We start from the raw sequence: 15,699 nt of genomic DNA, 5'->3' as shown, positions 1-15,699 counted from the left end.
TGGGTTGAGAATAGAACTGGAGTCAAAACAGACGAGTTTGGGTTTACTATTGTGGACCTCAATCGTATTGGACATAAATCAAACGCATTTATTTTAGCCCCTCAAGCAAAACAAGTGTTCTATGTAAAAGACCCCACAAATTCGGGTTGGTCAATTGTTTTAACACCTCCACAACGAACAATTGAGGATGATTTTTATGAAGATGAAATAGGAGATATGCTACAAGAGTGTGGTTATGGAGGTATACAAAGAATGCCCAATGTTAATACATTTACTGAGATTGATGATACAATATCCACATACATTAGACATAATTGTGAGGGTCGATGGCTTGATAAATAATGTATTAAACATGGTATGTCATTTACTATGGTTATATGTATTTAAATATTAAGATTATATGTTTTTTGTGTGAGTAATGTTTTTTTTTTTTTTTTTTGTGTGCAGATTGACATGGAAACTTCAACAAGTAGTAGCGAGGATGATAGAAATATGATCCCACAAAAACATAGTAGAATAAGTATACCACGTGGCCCAACTACAATGTCTGAGTTGGCACAAATAAGGACATCTGGGCAACGGTTGACCATCGATTATAATGAACATGGACAATCGGTTGGATCTGAAGCAAAGAAGATGCAGAGTTATATAGGAGTTTGTGTTCGACAATAAATTCAACGTATGATTCTTGGAAAAAAGTTCCAAACCATTTAAAAGACAAACTTTTTGATTGTGTAGAGGTATGTTTTCTAAACTTTTAATTCATGTGCATAGTAGTTTATTAGTTTATTGTTTAACTATTTTTTTCATTGTGTAGATGTCGTTCAATGTGGACTCTAAGTTCAAACAGTGTATACTAATGTCTGCATCTAGGAAGTTTTAGACTTTCAAGACAACGTTGACTCAAAAGTTCATACTTCCATTTAAGGATGAACCTCGGTCTTGCAATTTCCACCGCAACAATATTCTCATATAGAGCAAGATCATTGGACATCGTTCGTCAATGAACGATTGAGTGAAGAATGGGAGGTAAGTCATTCACAATAAATTACATGTCAACATTATCATTGTTTTGATAGGTAACTTCAACTAGATTTGTTGTACAGAAAATCAGTCGTGTTAAAAAAGAAAGACGTGTGAAATGTGTATATAATCACCACATTTCTCGGAAGGGCTATGCGAATCTTGCCCAAGAATTAGTGAGTTATTCGACTTAAATTAAATATTTTATTCTAATATGTTTATGCTAATTAAATATGTATGTTCATGTAGAACCTATCGAATGACCCTTCTTATCGGGCGACTTTATGGAAAGAAGCAAGAAAAGGAAAGAATAATGAATACTTTGATGAAGTTACTCGAGAATGTGCCAATCGGATTGTAAGTATATATTATGCAAAATTTAAGATGACATATATATAAGTTTAAGATGATATAGATATTGTGTGAAAATTGTAATATGTTTTACAGGATAAATTGGCTGAAGTTCATGAAGGTGAAGATGTTCTCACCGAAGCATTGGGTACGGAAGAACATTGGGGATGTGTTAGAGGAATGGGTGATTTTGTTTCCCATTCTCAATATTTCAAATTAGTAAAACCAAAGTCCTCTATGAGCCAAGAAACTGAAGGAGGCCTAGTCAAAAAAATTGTTCGACATGGTAAAATGTCAAGAGAAAGAACTCACAGCAAACAATCTCATCAGTCCAAATCATCTGTTGGAAGTGTTGCACTAAGTGCATCTGAAGAAGATACTGAGAAGATGTCTAAAGAAGAAGATACTGAGAAGATGTCTAAAGAAGATTTGGAGGTAATTTATTTATTGTGACTTTTAAATTTTAATCATATTGTACGTGCTTAACCATGCATGACATAAGTTCTTTTAAATTTGTTAAGGGGACACCATGCCACTTGGCTATAGGAACTGTAGATAATATTGTTGCAGTAGCCACAACATTTGATGATGATGTGTCATGCTTAACTGTTAAAGTTCTGATTGACATTGTCATTGGAGAAGATTTGCCTATACCAATTCCTGTGAAGGGTAAAATAGAGTTCTTAAAGCAAGCAATGGGCAACTTCGTAAAATGGCCTCATGAACTTGTAGTTATGGGTGACGAGAAAAAAGTATGTTTCCTTTTCAGTTTATGAGTTTGGTTATTTATTATTTTTCCTACTTTGAATTTTTGTAACTTTGGTTATGGTAGGATCATTCACCAATTAAGAGCTTCAGCCAGTCCTCCAAATATGCTAACGCTAATGGTACTATCAAATTATTGAACGGACATGCCATGCATAACATGAACGATGTAGACATGATCCGTATCTCTTTGGACGAGCATATATTTGGAAGAGACAAATTTATTTATTTAGGCCGTGATGATCTGCTCCAATATTGCAATATGGTTGAAATAGGCTACATGTGTATTTTGACATACATTGCGTAAGTATTACTCATCTAAATTCACTCATGTATACTTTGTTTCATGTTGATAAATAATAACTTTTACTTTGTTTAGGTATCTTTGGGATGAATGTGGTCGTGATATTACGAAGAAGTTTTTTTTTATAATTGATCAAGCAAGAATATCGCCACACGTGAAGTCTCAAGATATCCGATTCAGAAATTTAGCCAATCAACTAGAATTGGCTAATTTAGACCAAATAGTCCTCATTCCATATAACACAGGGTAAGTAAATTGTGTTTATGTTGTGGCTAATTTGCATTATACACGTACTAATATTTCAAAATTGTTGCTTATTATAGTTATCATTGGATATTGATTGTAATCAATCTACAAGAAAATTGTGTTTATGTTTTGGATTCTCTTCGAAGCAAGGTTCAAGAGGATTTTCATGGAGTTATAAATATGTAAGTGTAATTGAACTTTCTTAGCTCTTAATTGAAGTATTTATGTTTAACTAATGTTTTAAAACTATTTAGTGGATTGAAAACATGGCAAGCCAAGCACGATCTCCAACACTATCGGTCTTCTCCAAAATGGAAACCTGTAAAGGTAAATTTGTATTCATTTTTTAACAATTTATGTTCATTCGACTTCTTTATAACAATTTAACAATTGTTTTCAACTTTATATGCAGTGCCTTCATCAATTAGATTATGTAGGATGCGGGTACTATGTGCAAAAGTATATATACGAAATAGTGCATAATCCTACTACTCCCATTACTAGCCTCGTACGTAAATTATTTATTTTTTTATATAGTGCTAGCTTTAATTTATAAATGGACGTAAACTTATGTTGAGTTTATCTTTTTTTTTTCTTTTTGTAGTTCAATACAAAAGATGCATATATGCAAGGAGAGATCAACGTAATTCGGACCCAATGGGCAAGTTTTGTTGGCCTATTTGTGTAAGGATGTAATTCTTGTTTTTTTGTCTCAATAGAATGTAAATGCTAGCTTAGAATGAATTTGTGGATAAATTCATAGGTGGAAGACGTGATCTGTTTATTATTGGAAGCTGTATTCATGGTATTGTGATAATGGTATTGTGATTCTTGTTTATTCATGGAATTAGTACTACTTGATATTTGTGAATGAGAGAAATGATGGCTTTGGTGTAAGTATTCTATGAAAGTCGAGTTCTTGTATTGTGATTCTTGTCTGGTTCTTGTATTGTGATTCTTATTTGTGGATAAATTCATAGGTGGAAGACATGATCTGTTTATCATTGAAAGCTGTATTTATGGTATTGTGATTTGCTTTATTCATGGAATTAGTACTAGATATTTGTGAATGAGAGAAATGATGGCTTGGTGTAAGTATTCTATGAAAGTCTGGTTCTGGTTGGCTTTGTGTAAGTATTCTATGAAAGTCTGTTTTAGTATTGTGATTCTTGTTTGTGGATAAATTCATAGGTAGAAGTCACGATCTGTTTATCATTGAAAACTGTATTTATGGTATTGTGATTCTTGTTTATTCATGGAATTAATACTAGATATTTGTGAATGAGAGAAATGATGGCTTGGTGTAAATATTCTATGAAAGTCTGGTCCTGGTATTGTGATTCTTGTTTGTGGATAAATTCATAGGTGGAAGATATGATCTGTTTATTATTGGAAGCTGTATTCATGGTATTGTGATTTTGGTATTGTGATTCTTGTTTATTCATGGAATTAGTACTACTTGATATTTGTGAATGAGAGAAATGATGGCTTTGGTGTAAGTATTCTATGAAAGTCTGGTTCTGGTATTGTGATTCTTGTTTGTGGATAAATTCATAGGTGGAAGACAAATATTGATGAGTATATGTAATGGATTGGAAATATTGATTCTTGTTTGTGGATAAATTCATAGGTGGAAGACAAATATTGATGGGCTCGCCATGCAATTTTTTTTATACTATTTAATATAAAACAATGACGGAAATTTCCTGACCCTACACGAGACATATAATGTCGTTTTTAACTTATTTGACCAAAAAAAAATTGATTCGGCAATGGAATTTAAAAAAAACGGATAGATTCGGACTTCAATGTCGGTTCAGAATTAAAAAAAAAAAAACAGGCTTTAATGTCAGTTGCAACCGACATTAAAGACCTTTAATGTTGGTTGCAAGACTTTCAATGTCGGTTGCAACGGACATTGAAGGCTGCAATATTGGTGTTACTGAAGGCCTTTAATGTCGGTTTAAAACCGACATTAAAGGCAACTGACATTAAAGGCCTTTAATCATACTACCTTTAATGTCGGTTGCCAACCGACATTAAAGGCCGAATTTCTTCTAGTGGATGGAGAAGATGGATACGACAAAGGTGATGATAAATAGCAGTGATGGATGGTGAACGGTCATTGGCGGCAGCTAAAGAGCTTCTAGGTATGTGCTCTCTGCACCTATTGCAACAACACTAAAGGAATATGTCTTCCAGCCTCTGTGGTATACTATAAACTATAAAATTCCTAACAAGCCTTTTATTTTTTGCTATTTTACTCCAAAGATCCATAACTGTTTTGGTTGTCATATTTATGCTTTTTGGATATTCTTCACCACACTTCTCTCTCTGTTTGTGTTTATGATATTTAAAATTATTCATCGTGTTACTCTTAATCTATGGAATACATGTTCTAAATTGTTAATAGTTGTTCACGGGTTTGGCTTGATTTGGTCCTAGAAGAGAGAATGTTACAAGATTTTGGCTTGATTTACTTTGGTAGACTTGGCCATCATATGTTGAATTTTGAAGCACACATTGAGCTTAGGGAAAGGTGCAAATTTCTACCTCCCTTTTATCTCTCTCCTCTTTTGGCTCTCCCCCTTGAAAATTCACTTTTACATGTTGCATTTTCACCAAATTCTTCATTGTTATTGTTTTTGTCGTTGTTGTTCTGTCATTAAGTAAAATGAAAAGAAGCACACCTACACAATAAGTATGTATAATAGCTTTTATCACTGCTATAAGGTGGGTAATACTTGACTCTTGACCTTCTTCTTTCCTACTTTTGATTTAAATAATCACCCTTTACAAAATTGATGCAATAAAGCCTTATGCTAGTACTTGAGTTTAATTACAATAATAAGATAAGTTGGCCACACAGTAATTGAGTCGAAGAGTTTCTAAGCATATGGGTTTGATGACATAGTGCTAGGTGAGATAAAAGAGTAACTTTCTTTGTATGTTATTTGGGAGTGCACTCGTGTCTTTTCCCCTTTTTCTTGTTGAAAGGCTTCTCTTTATCCATTTTTTTATTTCTTAAATTAGTTGACAATATTGATATATCCACCATTCTTCAAACAATCTTAAAGTCGTAAAGTTCCTTTGTAATGGTTTGTTTGTTCTTTGTTTTCTTTTCTTTTTCAAATTTAATTTTGATCATAGCAATTTACTTAGTTGTTAGTGGTCAGCTTATAAAATATCTAATTGGTTGAAAAGAAATTTCAAGCAGGAAGAAAAATTGATGGAAACAATATTTTGCTTAAACTACCTACCTTTTGACCAATATGTCTTTCGTTAACAAGTTAATTGATTAAAGAGTATTTATAAAAAGGAATCACAAATATCTAGAGTTAGCACAATCATAGATTTATAGTATAGATATATGAAGTATATCATAAATATATGTCAAGGTTCTCTAATCTATAGGATATTTAACTAAGCAATTCATTGTTATTGGATTAATCCTTCTCTGTTTAATCATTGGTTACCTTGTTTTCTCTATTCTATCAAATTTTAAAGTTTCTCAATAATGAATCATGTCGCTTTAAATTTATTGAACATGGAATCGTTTTATATGACAAAGCAATATCTCCTTGTCCTTTTCTTGGTTCTCTATCATTATAATTTATTTCTCAGTCTATTTACAAAGAGGGGAGTTCTATTCATTTAGATACGACTTGACAGTTCATTTTGATTAATTGTTCTGCATAACATAACTCAATGTTTTTGGTTGTTTGATGACTAACTTTGTAAGTTTTTAGTTATTTTGAATATTATGACTTTGTATTTTCTGACTTATTCATAATTTCATTGAAATTCTAGCTGATTTACCTTAATCCATCTCTAAACAGTTACACACAAGCTGAAGTTAATGAATTGTGCAAACACCAAAGCACTCTCATATGCAAAAGTCTGTCTTTGAAGGTAAATATTTCTTTTAATTAGTTGTGCAAATGATAAAAGATCATGAGATACATGTCATAGCATGTGATTGAGTTCTTCTACCAAGTTCAATTTCACATCTGCCAATCAATCATATATGAAACCTCTTAATCTTGAATTTATAACCCGTTTTATTTAAATAATTACATCTAACTCAAAGCTTCTATAATCCTTTCTCCAATTGTTTGAAACCTTCACAATCCACTCTTAGTTTACTAACTTTCAAAACATTGACGGTGAGTTTTCTCAATGGTTGAAAGACTATTATATAGTGATAACAATAGTTATATAAGGAACACTAGAATTATAGAAATCCACTTTTGATGATTATAATGTAATTTTATAAGATAAATTTTATATCTGCAATTGACATAGAATGCAAAATACAAACATTATATTTCTCTGTTTTAATCTTTTTAAAATGAATATATTTAAGGTTTTATCATTTATAAAACTTTCATCTTTGTAATCATTTGATAACTTTAATTTGTTGTTTTACTCAACTCAACGTAGTTTGTTTTATGAGGGAATATTCATGAAACAATAGTATGTTACCTGCAAGACTGGAAGATATCCAAAGATAGTATACATGTTGTGGGCTACTCACTTTTGACAAAACAATTCTTGATAGCCAATTTCAAAGTCTTGATCTTGAAAAATTTAGATGAAAGTATTTGTTTACATTAGGCATATCTAAATTGAATAGATGTAAATTAAGAAGTCCAACTCCTTTTTTCTTATTAATATTTAAACAATGATGCCTATATTGCAGGTAGTCACAAGTATTGAAGAAGGACCAAGAATATAGTTGCGATCTCATAAATTATTTTAAGTATTTTAGTAGATCGATAGTCTCTATTATATTTTCATCATATTAGTTCTTATTGTAGTTAAGTATCTTTTATGTACAAAGGAGAATTAGTAGGGAACTTTTCCAATGACATTTGGGTTTTTAACTCTCATACATATTTCATTTAGAAGATTGTGTTTTGTAACTTTTACCTGACTTGATGATACACGTGTTCTAGGATATACGTTATTGGTGGCAAACAAAGTTGCCCATCTCATATGTTACCAATTTGAAGGTGAGTCTCTTGACTCTTTCTACGTGCTTTGTTGTCTCTGATGACTATGATCAACATGTTTTCAATCACAGACTACTCAGAATTAATGGTCAAGACTCAGGGGAGATTATATGCTTAAGGCTCGAAAACTGAGATTATATGCTTAAGGCTCGAAAACTCTTCTGTTGTTTACCTTATGGCAGCTCAATCGTGTAGACGAAGTTCCAAAAAACTAGACGATAGTTTAATTATGTAAACGATAGAACGAAGCGCTAGACGATCGTGTAGACGACAGTTGATTAGAGCTAAACGATCGTATAGACGACAGTTGAAGAGTTAGACGATCGTATAAATGATGAGATGTGGAGCTAAACGATTGTATACACAATGTGACAGGAACTAAGCGATCGTCTAAACGATACTTATGTAAATGCTAAACGATCATAGAGTAAGAAAGAAATAACACAAGTGTTTAAGTGGTTCGGCCAAAGGCCTACGTACACTATGCAAATCGGGAGGATCTCTTTTATTACTTCTTCTTCAAAGTTATTACAGAATGAATGTCTTGCTCTCTCTCGTACGTTATTCTCACATTCATTTTCCTTTTATACACAGGTGCTCATGGTCAACGATGAAACTTTCGTAGTCACAATAACATAACAGAAAGAAGACGACAACGTTTCAACTACCTGCAATCTTGTTTTCTTGTCTTCGGTTCTTTCTGTAAAATGCTTTGATACCTATCATTGTTTAGTGTCTATATTATGCTTTGTCAATCCACTCCACTTGGTTAACTTCTCATTTCAAAAATTTATATGTGAGCTTCTCATAGTTTCAACTTTGTTGGTCATAATGGCCAACATTGATCTTTAAAACATGCTATTAGTTGTTGTGTTGTGGGGCTTATCTGGTTATTTAGACATTTAGTTAAATCTATGTAGACATGATTTTCCTTGATTTATTTGCGCAAATGAATGGAACAAATTTCACAACTATGTTGCTAGGGTGCATTTAGTAGCTCAGTGTTCTTTCATTCTAGTGGGAACTGAAGTCTGGTTCTGTTAGTGTTGGGATGAGATCTTTTTGCTGGAGTGTTTTCTTTAAGTTTTTAGTTTTTTTCTTTTATAACTAATAAATGAACACAAAGTTCTTTTTCCTCTTGGTATGGTTTCCATTTTGCACTGGAGTGCTTTCTTTAAGTCTAGTTCTTTTAGCTTGTAGTTGTAACATGCAAATTTTTATGTTTTGAGGTTTAATGAGATAATTCTTTCATCTTTGTCTGTTTGATGTACATCCTTGTGACTTTGAGATGATATCTTCATGTCTATTGAATCATAGTTAGTTGTGATCTTACTGTAAACATGGCCCTGAATTGTTTTCATTTAGTTGTAACTTTTTGTCTGTAGGATTTGAATTGTTTCCTTTTTAAATTGTTTTGTGATACTTGATGAAACATTGAATATAGTTTGTATCGACAGTTTTGGATAAAAAGGTTTCTATTGTCTTAGTCATTCTATTCTTTAGGATGAATATTGTTGATTGATGATTTTGTAAGAGACATTTTTATGAGTTGGTTTTGTAGTTAATCTAAACTATGAACTCTAGCTTCTATAAGTATTGGCCTAGGAGGTCTCGATGACTATCATATGAGGAAACTTTTCTTAACTTGCTCCCGATACTTCTATCTTGAACTTTATCTCTTGTATTCTCATTTGTGAAATTTGGTTAAGTAAGAAATACTTAGCTTATATTGTATGAATCTATTCATTGACCCGATGTCCACATTTTTTAGTGTCAATTTTGATATCTTGTTTGCTTAGTTCCTTTAATTAAAGTAAGAATTTTAGTTCATTTTCCAATGTTTAATTAATGAGCAAGTAAGTTTCTTTTGTGATTTATAAAATTGATTGGATGTAACAAAATGAATGCAATTTTTCTGCTAAAATTTGCTTGTTAATAGGATGTTTTGCTCGTATGGATTCAAGTTTTTTTTTTAAAAAAAAAAAAAAAAAAAAAAATTGTTCTACATTTTTCTTGTTTTGCATTTTTTTTTTTAGTTTTTTCAATATGTCCAAATGTACTATATTTTAGAAAAATTATACCACATTTGATGAACGAATTTGAAGTGAATTTGATCGTTAATATATGGTCTTTTTGTAGTATTCAAAAAGAAGACATTGGTCAGACAGTTGGATGTTTTGAAGATTAAATGCTCATCACATTAAAAAAAAAGTGAAGATCGAAGGATGCAAGGTTATTTTTAAAAAAAAAAAAATTTACCATAATGTAATTTGAAAAAAACAAGGTGACCCACCTAGAAAATATGGTTATTTATGTATATGGATGTTGTAGTGATTGAAGCATATCACTATACGAATGGTATATAAGTTTACACTCTAGAAATTTTATTTTGATGTAACTACACTTGAATACATTTTATATAATAAAAGTTGATTTTACAATTACATTTGTAATAATTTATTTCTCATATAAAATGATATATAAACAAAATGTTGCTTGGTTAAATTTGGCTATCACGATGAGGTTTAAAGTCTTATATGTTTTTATAGCATTTTTACTACAATAAAAAATGCTATTAAAAATCAATCCTAACATTTTTTTTAATACTATAAAGAATGCTATTAAAAGTAAATCACAATATTAAAATTATGCAACAAAAGATGAACTTTTTATATATATTTTTTTAAAGCATTGAAAAAATGCTATGGAAAGTTAGGTATTTTAAAAAACATCGGCTACGGTAGCATGCCTAAAAACGTTATAAAAGCATTTTATAGTGTTTTTTTTTTTTCAAGCTATTAAAAATGTTATATAATAGCTTTGACAATGTTTTTTCCATACTATTAAAAACGCCATGAAAAAGAAAACATAGGATTTTTTAATAGCGCTATGAAAGGTTTCATAGCATAATAATTTTACAATAAAAAATTGACTTTTTATAGCACATGTTATAGCAGACAAAAAGCGCTATCAAAAGTATAGAACTTTCAATAACATCGCCTATGACAACGTCTCCAAAAATGCTATCAAAAGTATATGATATATATTTTGGTTGCTATCGTATGTGATATTTGTTTTAGTGATTCTCTCTTCTCTTTGAAAAAATTTATCCCCAAAAAAAATCAATTTCTATTCCAAAAGATTTTGGATCTCACAATCCATATCTTTTCTGAGAATAGCAAGGAAGTCAAGTGGTAGTATTCATTGTTTCGTTCGTGGGAATTTGTGCAAGCCAAGTGGTAGTGTCTAAGTTATTGGAAGCGTTGTTGTTCGTGGGAATGAGAGGAAACTATTTCTTTTCTCTGTGTGTTTATAAGCATGCTTATGTTGTTTATCTTTTTTGTTTTTCTAGCTTTTCTTAAATTAAAATCAATGGCACCGACATTCACACACTTCTACACAGGCATTTGCTTGAACTCCAAGTATCTCATACTTATAAATGAGAGGTGTGTCTCCATATGTATGGCAAGTTAAGTAAATAATGTAAGAAACCTAGAGAAAGACTTAGAAAGAGTAAGCCTAAGGAAAAGTGAGCGAGTGATGAATATTAAGAGTGATCAGTATTTGTTTTTCCTTGATAAAAGAATCTTTACTCTGAGAGATTGCATGAAATGATTTAGAAAAAATTGGTCTTCTAGAAAATCATTTTCATTTAAACACGATTGATAAAAACTCCCTCAAATAAAAATACACATGTGCTTGATAACTCTTTCTAAAAAATTATTTACATACACGTTTGTTTGGTATATTATATACTAAAAATGTTTTTATTAATATTAAATTACTATAAAGGACCACCATAAAATATTATGCACTAATAATTTAAAATAATTATTGTAGAGTTAGTTACCAAAGTTGGTCCTCAGTTTTGAGGGTCAGGGTTTGGGGCCTGAAGCACTCCATTCCTAAAATCCTTCTGCACGTAAGTTTTCTTAAGGTTCTTACTCATTGTGTCCCTTTCGAGCCATTTCTGAGAACAAAAGTTTTTGCACAAAAAATGACGTTCCCGACAACCCGTTTGGAACTAGAGGTTATTATTACACAAAAAGTGCTCCAAATGCAAAATACCTTTACTCTGTTAGGTTTCCCAAGTTATTCCTCGTAAGAAGCCTTTTCAGGGAAAAAAAAAGTTGCACAAGGTTTTGGGTTTGGGTTTACAGTTTAGGATTGATGGTTTGGAGCTTGAAATGTGCTTTGTTCCCAAAATCCTTTTACACAATGAATTTTTTTTTTATGGTTCTGATTCACTGTGTTCATTTCGGACTATTTTTGGGACAGAAAGTTCGTGCATGAAAAAATAACGTTTCCATCAGCCCACTCAAGATTGGAGGGTCGTTATTACACGAAAAGCACCCCGAGTGTGAAATCCCTTTACTCCATGAGGTTTCTCGGGGGTTTGGCTCGTAAGGAGCCTTTTTGTAATATTAAAAAATGGCACGAATTGGGTTTAGGATTTCTAGTTTGGGTGGGCTCAGGATTCACGAGTTTAGGATTTAGGGTTAGGGTTTAAGGTTTGGGGCTTGGGGTTGGCTGGGTTATATCTAGAAGTTATTTAGGGTTTAGGATTTTCAATTTTTTGGGTTTTGACTTTGGGGTTTTGAGTTTTAGGGCTTAGGGTCTGGTTTGAGTACGAAGCTGCTATTTATTATTTTGATCCTTACGATATAGAAAAATGATATACAATCAAGATTCCATTCATTATTACTATTCTTTATTACTTTCTACAATAATAAAAAACTTCTAATTAGTTAATTAAAACTGGTCAATTTTTTCCTAATCTTCTTAGTCCTATGATGAAAATATGTCAAAGTTAAAAAATTTAGGTACCTGAGAAACCAAAACGCTCATTCATTATTACGAGCTTGTTAGGATAAGAAAGTTGCTCCAAAAGCAAAATTTATCTACCCATGGGGTGTCTTTAGGTGGAGAAAATAAGTAAGCGAGCAAATACTTAGAATGCACTCAGAAAATCAGTAAGTCAAAAGGATCTAAAACAACTTTGTATTGAACAGAAAAATATAATAAAAAATCAGTAGTCCTTCTAATTATTTAGAATTTTTGGGTTTTAGGATTTTTGGGTTTTAGGTTTAAGGTTCCATTCATTATTATTATTCTTTATTACTTTCAACTAGAATAAAAACTTCTAAGTAGTTAATTAAAATGGGCTCTGTTTTCTTCATCTCGTCAATCTTATCGATGCTATGATAATTCAAGATTTTGATAATGTGTATAGTAGAATCAACTTGTTGACCATGTTGATAGTCTGGTGCAAGCTATCATGATAGCCAAAGAGGCATGTAACTATGTGCAAATGCACTTGCAGATGGGGCAATGGAAGGTAGATGGAAGTGGGTTTCTTTCTTTCTTCCTTTCTTCTTTCAAAATTCAGTTGTGCTCTCTATACATTTCTGTTGATAAAGTAATGAGTAAAGGGATTTTCTTAGAAATGAGGTTGCATATGACAAAAGATAGTATTCTAACATATATAATTTTAGTAGTTTTGGAATATTTATATAAAGTTAAATATAATATTGCAACTTTTTGAAATAATGAAAATATTTTAAACTATTTATATTTGATACAACATTATCTTCTCGGGTCTACCCAATTTGACTAAATATAATTTTTAGTAGTTTCCTATTTTATAGTGCTTACATGCAAATTATTAAGGTGACATTTAATAATCATTTGATTTTTTATTTTTAGTTTTTGAAAACTAAATCTATAAACTCTCTTTAAAATTCAAAATTTTTTGTTTTACCATTTATTTTTGTTTTCAAAAAATCAAGTCAAGTTTAGAAAACTAAAAAAAGAAATTGTATAAACTTATTTTTGTTTTTAAAATTGGATTTAGAAGGTTCAAATTAAAGTGGTGATCTAAAGAACCATTCAATTATGCGTGGTTTCGTGCAATTGCAATTAAAATTTGAGACAATTATCATACTGTTAGATTTAGTATCCTAAATCTCGTTTATCTTGTAGTTCGTAATTTTATAAATACAAATTATTTATTTAATAAAATAAGAAGTCTATTATTCAACTTTTAAGAAGCATTAACGCAATCCAATAAACTAAGATCCAAGGTCATTTAATGAAACTTGAATAGTATATGGTAGACATATAAGTAGATCGTGTTCAAGTAATGACCTAAAAGGTCTACAAGCTATGGTTAAGGTTGGATACCTTATTCTGGTGACGCTATGGATATGGTCCACTTTGTAATTGTTACATGAGTTGTAAGTGTTACAAACAATATGATCCATATTGTTCATGTGGAGACATGCGAGTGAGGGTATACTATATAAAGAGTTTAATAAGACCTGACCACGAAATGATTAGTTTCTTAGTCTAACACTGTTGCTTGAAGAAACTAACTTTTCACTAAGATGATCATAGGTAACTTCATCTTAATCCTGAGTGAGTTATGAACTCTTATCTATAAGGGCAAATCTTTGATCTATATGGGTGAGAGTGGCCTATTTCACCAACTCAATATGCCTACCATTTTGAAGTTTTGTCCAAGTAGAGAGTTGAGAACACAACTACATAAGATGAAATTCACTTTTTCATATAGAAAGGGAAAGTAGATAAATTACTCCCTTAATGGCTTATTCTGGGTTTTGAACAATGAGAACCCGCTCATTGGCCAGAAAGGAGTTAGCTTATAATTGGATTATAAATTATTTGTTCATTAGAGGAATTAGAGGCATTTAAGGAGTTAGATGTAACTGTAGGGGAAAAATGAAAATTTTGACCCAACTGTAGTTACGAACAATTTGTGAATGGTCAACTTACTGTTGATTAGTTATATCCAATGGATATAGAAATATATCTACAGTGCAAATAGTGCAATCGTCGATCTTTAGTGGATTGACTTAAAATAGATGAATGTTGATTAATCCAATTAAAGAGTTTAGTTGATTAATCTCGAATCATTTAAGCTTCTAATCTGTAGGTCCAATAAGTCCCATTCTTAGGTCGCTAAGGAGAGAAGGAACAATCGTTTTTGGAATAATTTGAATTGTTCAAATTATTTATGGGAATTTAAGTAATTAATTATATTAATATGACTAATATAATGTATAATGTATGTTGATACATTATAATATATAGTTAATTATAAATATGATTTATAATTAAAACTATATAATATGTGAGAGAAAAATATTTGAATAGAATTCAAATATTTTAAGTACGTTTTATACTATAGATTAAAATTTAATATGAAATTGATTCATATTAAAACAATAGGTTAAAAGAGGAGGTTGGATTATAATATGATGATAAATGCATATAATATGGTTATTAATGGTTAAATTAACCGTATTGTTAATATTATCTTAATATTATTATTTAATCTAATATTAAACAAATAACTCCTTATTAAGGGAGTTATTTGAGGACAATGTGGGAAGGGAGTTAATGTAACTCCTTCCCCTTCCCCTCTCTTTATCCCTGCATGAAACATAGAGATACACAAGCTCTCAGGAAAAAAATGCTTAAACTCTCTAAAAAAATTCTACATATTTTTCTCTCTGCCAAAAACTCTAGAGAAGCCTACACTTCTTTTCCTTGCGTCCTGAGAATAACGAGGACTCCAATTGGTGGTGTCTACATTAATGGAAGATTTCTTAGGTCTTTTACAATAGTCTTGAACGTGACCTTAGAGGGAATTGCTTGAGGATTTCTTGGTTCTACAAAGGTAAACCTTCTTCATCTTTGATTTTTCATAATTGAAGAATCATTGTGCTTGACCTAAGTATGATACTATATAAAATTAATTTTGATTTTTTCCAATCCCAATTCAAAGACAGAATGATCAATCGATTCTGCAAAGGTATTATTTCCTTCACTGGGTCTTTTACAGTAGTCTTGAACATGACCTTGGAGGGAATTGCTTGAGGATTTCTTGGTTCTGCAAAGGTTTTATTGCCTTCATCTCTAATTTTTCTAATTAAAAATCTCTATGCTTAGCCTAATTTAGGTTTCTGTAAA

The 15,699-nt window shown here is 31.1% G+C and overlaps 1 long non-coding RNA gene and 1 pseudogene across 1 annotated transcript; both read left to right on the top strand.

Annotated features, from left to right (window-relative positions):
• Positions 1–477: 477 nt before the first annotated feature.
• Positions 478–2,150, top strand: LOC150033183 (uncharacterized; annotated as a pseudogene).
• Positions 2,151–2,968: 818 nt separating this feature from the next.
• LOC150033182 (uncharacterized) lies at positions 2,969–3,599 on the top strand. The gene is made up of 3 exons (XR_016523648.1): positions 2,969–3,016; positions 3,102–3,197; positions 3,294–3,599. It is a non-coding gene; the product is annotated as an uncharacterized LOC150033182 (long non-coding RNA).
• The last annotated feature ends 12,100 nt before the right edge of the window (positions 3,600–15,699 follow it).

This window comes from Benincasa hispida, chromosome 10, assembly GCF_027475165.1.
Source record: "Benincasa hispida cultivar pf3 chromosome 10, pf3_genome.v1.1, whole genome shotgun sequence".
NCBI classification, from domain to species: domain Eukaryota; kingdom Viridiplantae; phylum Streptophyta; class Magnoliopsida; order Cucurbitales; family Cucurbitaceae; genus Benincasa; species Benincasa hispida.
The sequence above is the reverse complement of the archived record's forward strand: the minus strand, read 5'-3'. Positions and strand labels throughout refer to the sequence as shown.